The sequence below is a fragment of the Mobula birostris genome, chromosome 15 (genome assembly GCF_030028105.1).
Source record: "Mobula birostris isolate sMobBir1 chromosome 15, sMobBir1.hap1, whole genome shotgun sequence".
Taxonomy (NCBI): Eukaryota; Metazoa; Chordata; class Chondrichthyes; order Myliobatiformes; family Myliobatidae; genus Mobula; species Mobula birostris.
The window spans coordinates 13,076,241-13,087,751 of record NC_092384.1 but is presented as its reverse complement, the minus strand read 5'-3'; positions in this window follow the sequence as shown (position 1 = coordinate 13,087,751).

Here is an 11,511-nt window from a genome sequence, read left to right as displayed (position 1 = left end):
TGCAATCATCTTAGCATAACTCCCCACATGATCCTGAGATGTTTCACACCTGTTATATCACTCAGGTATTTAAGATAAAGAAGTTGATTTCTCAGTGCTTAGAGTGCTTTGGCATTGAATAAAGTATACTTTTCAATTTTACTCAAAGGTACTGACTGCAAACCTTATGGAAACATCTTAATATAACTCCCCACATGATCCTGAGATGTTTGACACCTGTTATATCACTCAGTTATTTAAAACAAAAAAGTTGGTTTCTCAGAGCATACTGTTGTTCAGCAATGAATGAAGTATACATTTCAATGTTACTCTAAAGTACTGACTGCAAACCTTATGGAAACATCTTAATATAACTGCCCACATGATCCTGAGATGTTTGACACCTGTTATATCACTCTGCTGTTAAAGACAAAAAAGTTGATTTCAAAGCATATGCAGAGCATTGGCAGTAAAAGTATATATTTCAATTTTACTCTAACGTACTGAATGGAAACCTTATGGAAACATCTTAGTATAACACCCCACATGATCCTGAGATGTTTGACACCTGTTATATCACTCAGCTATTCAAGATGAAAAAGTTGATTTTTCAGTGCATACAGTGCTTTGGTATTCAGAGAAGTATTTATTTCAATTTTACTCAATAGTACTGAATACAAAACTGATGGAAACATGTTAATATCACTCCCCATATTATTCTGAGTTGTTTAAGACCTGTTACATCACTCAGCACTTCAAGATAAAAAAGTTGATATCTCATTGCATACAGTGCTTTGGCACTAAAAGGTGTACTTATTTCAATGTATTCAATAGTACTGACTGCAATCCTAATGGAAACCTGTTAACATAGTTCCCCACGTGATCCTGAGATGTTTGACACTTGTTATATCACTCAGCTCTTCAAGATAAAGAAGTTGATTTCTCAGTGCATACAGTGATTTAGCATTGAATGAAGTATACATTTCAATTTTACTCAAAGGTAATGACTGCAAACCTTATGGAAAAATCTTAATATAACTCCCCACATGATCCTGAGATGCTTGACACCTGTTGTATCACTCAGGTATTGAAGACCAAAAAGTTGATTTCTCAGTGCATGCAGTGCTTTCGCACTGAAAGTATATATTTGAATTTTACTCTAAAGTACTGAATGAAAACCTTATGGAAACACCTTAATATATTTCCCCACATGAATCTGAGATGCTTGACACCTGCTATATCACTCAGCTATTCAAGATAAAAAAGTATTTAAGAGAAGTATGTATTTCAATTTTACTCAATAGTACTGAATGCAAAACTGAAGGAAACAAGTTAACATCACTCCCCATATGATTCTGATTTGTTTAAGACCTGTTACATTACTCAGCTCGTTAAGATAAAGAAGTTGATATCTCAGTGCATACAGTGCTTTGGCATTAAAAGGTGTATGTATTTCAATTTTAGGCAAAACTACTGACTGCAAACCTAATGGAAACATCTTAACATAACTCCCCACATGATCCTGAGATGTTTGACACCTGTTATATCACTCAGCTATTCAAGATAAAAAAGTTGATTTCTCAGTGTATGCAGCGCATTGGCATTGAAAGAAGTATTCATTTCAATTTTACTCAAAGGTACTGACTGCAAACCTTATGGAAACATCTTAACGTTACTCCCCACATGATCCTGAGATGTTTGACACCTGTTATATCACTCAGCTATGCAAGATAAAGAAGTTGATTTCTCAGTGCATACAGTGCTTTGGTATTAAAAGTATGTATTTCAATTTTACTCAATAGTACTGAATGCAAAACTGAAGGTAACATGATAACATTACTCCCCATATGATTCTGAGTTCTTTAAGACCTGTAACATCACTCAGCTCGTCAAGATAAAAAAGTTGATATCTCAGTGCATACTGTGCTTTGCATTAAAAGGTGTATATTTCAATTTTACTCAAAACTACTGAGTGCAAACCCAATGGAAACAACTTAACATAACTCCCAACATGCTCCTCGATGTTTGAACCTGTTAAATCACTCAGGTAACGAAGACAAAAAAGTTGATTTCTCAGTGCATGCAGTGCTTTGGCACTAAAAGTATATATTTCAATTTTACTCTAAAGTACTGAATGCAAACCTTATGGAAACATCTTAACATAACTCCCCACATGATCCTGAGGTGTTTGACACCTGTTATATCACTCAGCAATGCAAGATAAAGAAGTTGATTTCTCAGTGCATACAGTGCTTTGATATTAAAAGTATGTATTTCAATTTTACTCAATAGTACTGAATGCAAAACTGAAGGTAACACGTTAACCTCACTCCCCATATGATTCTGAGTTGTTTTAGACCTGTTATATCACACAGCTCTCCAAGATAAAAAAGTTGATATCTCAGTGCATACAGTGCTTTGGCATTAAAAGGTGTATGTATTTCCATTTTACTCAAAACTACTGACTGCAACCCTAATGGAAACACCTTAACATAACTCCCCACGTGATCCTGATATGTTTCACACCTGTTATATCACTCAGCTATTCAAGATAACAAAGTTGATTTCTCAGTGCACACAGTGCATTGGCATTGAAAGAAGTATTCATTTCAATTTTACTCAAAGGTACTGACTGCAAATCTTATGGAAACATTTTAATATAACTCCTGACATGATCCTGAGATGTTTGACACGTGCTATATCACTCAGCTATTGCAGACAAAAAAGTTGATTTCTCAGGGAATGCAGTGTTTTGGCACTAAAAGTATATATTTCAATTTTACTCTAAAGTACTGAGTGCAAACCTTATGGAAACATCTTAATATAACTCCCCATATGATTCTGAGTTGTTTAAGACCTGTTAGATCACTCAACTCTTAAAGATAAAAAAGTTGATATCTCAGTGCATGCAGTGCTTTGGCATTAAAAGGTGCAAGTATTTCAATTTTACTCAAAGGTAGTGACTGCAAACCTGATGGAAACATCCTTACATAACTCACCACATGATTCTGAGATGTTTGTCAGCTGTTATATAACTCAGCTATTCAAGATAAAAAAGTTGATTTCTCAGTGCATACAGTGCTTTGGCATTAAAAGAAGTATATATTTCAATTTTACTCTAAAGTACTGAATGCAAACCTTATGGCAACATCTTAATATAACTCCCCAGATGATTCTGAGTTGTCTAGGTGCTGTTATATTACTTAGGTATTCAAGATAAAAAAGTTGATTTCCAACTGCATACAGAGCTTTGGCATTGAAAGAAGTGTACATTTCAATTTTACTCAAAGGTGCAGATGGCAAACCTGATGCAATCACCTTAACATACCTCCCCACATGATTCTGAGATGTTTGACACCTGTCATATCACTTAGCTATTCATGATAAAGAAGTTGATTTCTCAGTGCATACAGTGATTTGGCATTAAAATACGTAATATTTCAATTTTACTCCACAGTACTTAACGCAAAACTGATGGAAACAACTTAACATCACTCCCCATATGATTCTCAGATGTTTGACAGCTGTTATATCACTCAGCTCTTCAAGATAAAAAAGTTGATATCTCAGTGCATACAGTGCATTGGCATTGAAAGAAGTATACATTTCAATTTTATTCAAAGGTACTGACTGCAAACCTGATGCAATCATCTTAACATCACTCCCCACATGATTCTGAGATGTTCAGGACCTGTTACATCACTCAGCTCTTCAAGATAAAGAAGTTGATATCTCAGTGCCTACAGTGCTTTGGCATTAAAATATGTAAGTATTTCAATTTTACTCCATATGCTGAATGCAAACCAGATGGAATCAGCTTAACGTCACTCCCCACATGATTCCCAGATGTTTGACACCTGTTATTATCACTCAGCTCTTCAAGATAAAAAAGTTGATTTCTCAGTGGATACAGTTCTTTGGCATAAAAAGAAGCATTTATTTCAATTTTACTCAATAGTACTGACTGCAAACCTGATGGAAACATCTTAACTTAACTTCCCACATGATTCTGAGATGTTCAGGACCTGTTACATCACACAGCTCTTCAGGATAAAGAATTTGATATCTCAGTGCATACAGTGCATTGGCATTGAAAGAAGTATACATTTCAATTTTGCTCAAAGGTACTGACTGCAAACCTGATGCAAACATCTTAGCATAACTCCTCACATGATTCTGAGATGTTTGAGACCTGTTATATCACTTAGCCATTCAAGATAAAAAAGTTGATTTTTCAGTGCATACAGTGCTTTGGCATTAAAAGAAGTATATATTTCAATTTTACTCTAAAGTTCTGAGTGCAAACCTTATGGAAACATCTTAATATATCTCCCCACATGATTCTGAGGTGTCTGAGAACTGTTATATTACTTAGCTATTCAAGATAAAAAAAAGTTGATTTCTCACTGCCTACAGTGCATTGGCATTGAAAGAAGTATACATTTCACTTTTACTCAAAGGTACTGACTGCAAACTTGATGGAAACATCTTAACATAACTCCCCAGATGATTCTGAGATGTTTGACACTTCTTATATCACTTAGATATTCAAGATAAAAAAATTGATTTCTTAGTGCATACTGTGCTTTGGCATGCTGTGCTTTCGTGCGAGCCCTTTGTGATGTCAGCTGAGGTCACCGACTGTGACCTCTCCGTTTCCAGATGCGATCGTTTCTCTGCGGTGAACCCAGCACCCAGGCAAGGGTGGACACACACCAGGTTCCCGCCGATCGTGCCTTTCCACCCTGTGCGTCTGTGGCCCGGTACTTCCCACCGACTTGTGAGAGACGCACCGCTTCCAGAGTCTTGTTACCTCGGGTGTCGTGTGTGTCCTGCCTTAGCAAACCTGTCCCTTTTTATCCCCCTGCTGGGGTATTGCCTGTCCATCACTTCAAACAGTTCAGAGTTCAAAGGGGAAGCCGCTCTTGACAGCTCTCCTTCCTTCGTTAACATCTCCAAATGCTGTTACATTGTTTTCCTTATCTCTCTCTCTCCTGAAGACAGGTGCAGACCAACTGCTGATTCCACTGGTGCCAGCACAGGACAGCTACATCTTAATCTACGTGTATTCTTGTCACACTTCCCCCCTTTAAGGATTTTTACCGGGGGGTAAAAATTACAAACATGAATACATTATTTGGTACACACAAATATACATCTTTATCAGCTATTTGGCTAATACAGTGAGTTTGAAGTTGTCAACACCTTGACAGACAGTCAGCAATCACATTTTCTGTCCCTTTTATATGTGTTATTAATAATCCCTTAGACCAGGCTCCAATTTAGCAAACTTCATAGTGGCCAGAAACACTGATGAATTGCGATCAATGTAACCTCTCATTGGGTGTCGTCCCGGACCACAATAACAAGGGTCGTCCCATTCCGACTTAGTTTTCTCTCGCAAGGGCTTAGTAGAAGGGGGAGGGGTAGTGACCGCAGAGTTATTGCAAAACTTCCTACAGTACCCCACCATCTCCAAGAGCCTTCTGAGGGCCCTCTTGTCTGTCGGGGTTGGGATGTCAGAGATAGCCCGCACTTTAGCTTGCATCGCTGCCAGCTGCCCCTGTGTCACCACAATTCCCAGATAAGTGACCTTCGTGTGGCCGAACTCATTTTTTTCAAGGTTCACTATCAAGCTGGCTTCAGACAGCCGTATTACATCGCCAATACACACCTCTGTGTTCGTCAGCCCTTTAGTCACTGAATTACTCATTCTATATGATTGTTGCTCGCTAGGCTGCCCTATTGTAACAAACACCACCCAACGTCCCAGTTCTTTGCATCGCCTCGGGACAATCAAAAACACGGGTGCGAGTCGTTTAATTACTTCTCCTAAAGAGTCGCTTTGTTCGGGGACCTTATCAGCAGACCTGGCCACAACAATAGCCTTCTCCCATCTGGTCGATACCATACTCATCTTTTCAAAATGGTTTTTTTCTCTTATCGGGGGGACCCTAGCTTCATTGATTTCCGCGCTAACACCGACTAGGTTTGTTAGCATATCAAAAGCCCGTGACCGTCTCAGTTCGCGTCGGTCATAATCAATAACATCCTTCCCCCTGGGCAGCCGGTAAACCTCTTTCATGATTCCACCAACTGTTTCCTCCAGCACCGCAAAATGTCCACTGGGGGGGGGGGTACCTTGTGGGCCAGGTTAAAAACCTCATCCCCATAACTCTTTTGCACCACCCCCCATTCCTCATCTGCGGGTACGGTACTTGGTTTCCCTTTCTTCCTTAGCACTTCCTCCTCCACCAAAACCATCAGCCCCTCGTCTCGCTCCTGCGCCTGCATAAATTCTTTCCTGGCTAATGCTAAGTTTGTCTCAGCTCCCTCACTAGCATACCTAACCTTTACTAAACTGAGGGCTGAATAGACTTTCCCTGCCTGTCTGCATTATTAAATTTCTTTCGATCCACACAGATCGGTACTATGCATCTGGCTTTGGAGCAGGAGGCAGTGTCCGCATACCAGTTGGTTATGACGTCAAACGCCTCCGTTCTCTCAAGTTGTGCTTGGCCTGTTCGTCAATGAGGTTGAATTGTAGATTTTCTCAAATAAAACAACATGAGACCTTTTATGTTGAAGAAAAACCATAGAACTCATTTATTGCCCTCCATATAAACTGAACACAAAGCCCCGTAAAGAGCATTTATGTAATTGCATTAGACCAGCCTCTTAAAGTGAAAATCCAACTCAACGTCGGTGATTATGAATTATGTTAATTTCCACCAACTACGAAACCCTATGCAGCCACCCTTCTCCCCACCCTACCAGAAAATTCACGAAAAGCGGCATTGTGAGCCTGTTTTGGATCCTATGTTCTATGGATGGAATAACAACAGATGCATCTGGCTCGTCCAGAGGTGTGTTGACATATTCATGGTCATGTCGTGACGCTGGGGCGGCACGGTAGCGAAATCCTCTAAATCTTAATCGGCCGGTTTAAGGCGCTCTGCCGAAATACGTTCAAGTTTACATTCTTATCTATGATAAAAGTCTATTCTTTCCGTTACAAAACATGTAAGTCTGTGATGGTGTGCATCATGGTGGACGGAAACAAATGATGCAAGATTTAAGTCAACAGCAATCCAAGGGTGCTGTACGCTATGATGGGAGATAGGAATAAGAATAGTTGAAAAGATCTGAATATACTGAGGAGGGTGGAGCGCTGTGAGAGGTCGGCAAGCGACACTAATAGCTATGGGCGTGTTGGAGAGCGGTGCGCCAGTAGAGTGGCGCTGGAAAAATCTCCTTTGGTGTCATCAAATGCCCTGGTGAGGTCAAACACTTAATTAGGAGCATTATCTTTAAGAACACTACACAAGGACAGCATATGTTCAGCAGTTCGCGGAATAAACCGGTGATAGATGTTCGCCAGAGACCGTGCCTGTCTGAAAATGGAGTAGCAGCAATTTTGTGCTGCTCTTAGTTTTGTTTCTCTCCCCCTGGTTTAAACTTCGAATTTTAATTTTCTTATTTGCTAATTCTTGAGTGGGGACAATTTGTCTATGTCTACGAGGAGTGGGAAGAACTTGTCTGAGCATAATGACAAAGGTAATGGGAAAGGAAAGATCTGATGAAACGCCACCATGGGCTGAAGATATCGTTCGGGCACTGAATTCAATTAAAGATCAGAATGGGTCAATTAAAGACCAACTGGAAAAGAATAGCAATGAAATGAAGTCATTTCTGGGAAAACTTAAAGACTTGGAAACTCAAGTTATTACACACGAAGAGGAACTGAAGATAACTAAGCAAAAATTGTTCGAAGCTACAACTCGTTTAGAAAGATATTAAAATAAGATTATAGACCTGGAAACTAGGTCTCACCGAAGGAATATACGAATCGTTGGGTTGCAAGAAGGAGCTGAAAATGGAGATTTAACTGTTTACTTTGGAAAGTTTTTCATACTTTATTTCCTACCATATTATCACAGCCGCCTACTGTAGAAAGAACACACAGAGCTTTTACTTCTAAATTTAAAGATCCAAATAAACCAAGATCTGTTTTGGTTTGTTTTTATCACTTTAAGATTAAAGATCGACAGGAAAGAAAACAGAGAGTTTTTAGATTTAAGGAATCTGGATCTGTTTTTATGAGGATTATCTGAAGGAGATAATGGAAAAAAGATCAAGATTTGCTCTGGTAATGAAACCCGCATATGATAAGAAACTGTTTCCTTCTTTGCGTTACCCGACAAGAATTAAAGTTTTTCCTCCTAACTCTCCTCCTCGTACATTTTTTGATCCAAAAGCCGCACTGGAGTTCATTCAAATTATACCTGCCGCCGCTACCGAATGAACTATCTGAAAGGTTATTTGGTTATCTGTATATTATTGGCATTTCGGAAAGAAGATTTATGAAGATTACTTGGATATTCCATTGAGAGACTAACACAAGAAAATAAGGAGATTTGTTCATTATTGCATATTATTGGATTTTCTTGGAAAGAAGATCTATGGTTCAAGTTTGACTGTTTAAATGGTCACACGTACATTCGACTGAGAAAAGAAGATAAAGGGACTTGTTTCTTTAACTGAATATCTGCTCTGATGTTCTTTTATGTTTCTTTCTTAATTAACTAATTGTTAGTTTTTCCTACTAATGGAGCTTCTTTCTATTTATATATTTAGGGGAGGGTTCAATTACTTATAATATTATTAATTGGCATTTTTGGAAATTTAGTTAGGTTAAATATGCTATCAATTTTTTTCTGCATTATTATAGCGTCTTATAAACGAATTTAAAGATGTTTTTATGGATTTAATGTTAAATTAAAAATGGCACCGTTTTTTTCTTTTTAAGAGATAACATTATTTTGGTTCCTTCTTGTTTAATAGATGCTGGAATGTAAATACTTTCCCTTGTTGAGACTTTATTGTTTTTCTTACAAGGTCAGTTGTTTTTTTTTTAACTGGGGGAGGGAGAGAAAATCCTTTTATTCTTTTCCTGTACAGACAGAGCGGTCCATGGCTTCGTATTCTATCATAAGTTTTTCTGGGCTTTGGGGGGAGGAGGGTGGGGTTACAGTTAGGAGTTTTTTCCCCATTGTGGTTCCGGAGCATGCGTGTTCTCTATGTAGTTGCATTCTTCATCGCCGCCATTTTTGATCATCCCGTATTGGTATGTGCTCTGCGCATGTGTAAAGTAGAATAAAATTATAGTATGGTATTTAAACGGATTCATGTAGTAAGTTGGAATGTACGCGGTTGGAATCATCCTATCAAACGAAAAAAGACGTTTAAAATTATTAATCGATTCCAACCTGATATAATTTCTGCTCAAGAAACACATATCAGGGCGGGAGATCAAAATAGAGTTTTTAGATGGTGGAGGAGTTTGCAGTTTCACTCCACTTCTCAGAGTAAAACTAAAGGCATGTCCATCTTTATTAAATCCAATACTCAGGAAGATATTGAGTCAGATTCTAATGGTAGATTTTTAATTATTAAAGGAGTGATCTGCAACAGAAAAGTTGTTTTGGTCAATCTGTATGGTCCTAAATTAGATGATCCTTCTTTTTTAAAAAAGGTATTTGCTTTACCGCCTGATTTAAATGAATATATGTTGATAATGAGCGTGGATTTTAACTGTTGTTTAAATCCTTTGATTGACAAGAGCTCAACCAATCAGCGACTTCCAAATCGCTCTGCGTCACTTATTAACTCCTTTTTGACCGATTTTGGATTGATCGAATTATGAAGGTATTTGCACCCTGATAACAGAGAATATTCTTTCTTTTCATATGTTTATAAAATTATTCGAGGATGGATTATATAATCGATCCCCGCTTCTTACCTAGTGTTAAAAATTGTGAATATGACACTATTGCTATATCTTATCATGTGCCTTTGAGCTTGTCTTGAATTTGATGATGTAATTCTTGGCCGTCCACCATGGTGCATGTCTCAGACATTACTGCAAAACTCCGACCTTGTCTGTTTCATTGAAACCTAGATAAAAGATTTTTTTCTTTTTAATGATACAGGGGGTACGTCCAAATTAATTATATAGCATTTAAAGCATTTTTACGTGGTCTGTTCATTTCTTATTCAGCTAAGCTTAAAAAACAGACTAATGCAGAATTAGATAAGATTTCAAAACAAATTAAAGACTTAGATAATATTTATGCAATTTCCCCTAATATTGATTTATTCAAACAAAGGGTGGAACTTCAATCACAATATAATCTAGTATTAACTCATCCCATTGAATGCGATTTGCTGAAGTTAAAGGGCCAATTTTATATGTTTGTAGACAAAAATAATAAACATCTCAATTAAAAACAGCTAGAGCCAAAAGGCAAATTTTGAAAATTCGTAGGAAAGATGGTACCCTGGCTTGGGAATATGAAGTAATTAATAAGATTTTTCAAGACTTTTATACTGAACTTTATAAATCTCAATGACCAGTAGATTCTTCTGAAATGAATGCTTCCTTATGAAAGATTGCTTTTCCTAAAATTTCTGTTGAGGATCAAAAAACTCTTGATGCCCAAATTACTGAAACCGAAATTCATGAAGCTGTTTTTTCAATGCAATCTGTTAAGTCCCCTGGACTTGATGGCTATCCTGTAGAATTTTACAAAAAAATTTGGAACATTTCTTTCTCTGTATATGTTGGAAATGTTTAAGGATTCATTTGTGAAAGGTGATTTACCCTCTACTTTCTATGAGGCTTCTATTTCTTTAATTAATAAAAAGGATGAAGATCCTATTGACTATGCCTCATGTGGATCTATTTCAGGACTGAATGTCGATGCTAAGATTATGTCAAAGGTAATGGCCAATTGGTCAGAGAATATTTTGGGTAAAATAACTTTTAATGATCAAACAGGCTTTATAAAGGGTCGTTATTCTTTTTCAAATGTTGGGAAACTATTTAAGGTTATATATTAGTCCTCTTTTAAAACTCCACAATGCGCCGTCTCTTTGGATGCTGTAAAAACGTTCGATCGAGTCGAATGGAAATATTTATTTAATGTTTTAGAGAAATTTGGCTTTGGTGTTAATACTAATAATTGGATTAGAATGATATATAAAGCTCCTATTGCTACTGTTGTCACTAACAACTGTAGGTCTCCTTTTTTCAGCTTTCACGGGGGACGAGACAAGGTTGTCCATTAAGTCCTTTGTTATTTAATTTAATATTAGAACCCCTTGATATTGCTGTACGTAAAGCTAAAAATATTCAAGGGAGTTTTGTGAATGAGACCATTCATAAGCTTTCTCTTTACGCTGACGATTTATTGGTTTATATATCTAATCCCGAGAAATCTATTCCTGCCTTGGTAAAATTATTCAATGAATTTGGAGATTTTTCAGGATATAAAATAAATTTTAGTATAAGTGAATTGTTTCCTTTAAATGAATCTGTCTCTATATATGATAATACTCCTTTCAAAGTCACGGATTCTTTTAGATATTTAGGTGTTATAATCACTAAAAAAAAAGGATCTTTATAAAGCCAATTTCTTTCCCTTGGTAGACTCTATGAATTATTTATTTAGTAGATGGAGTCCACTTACA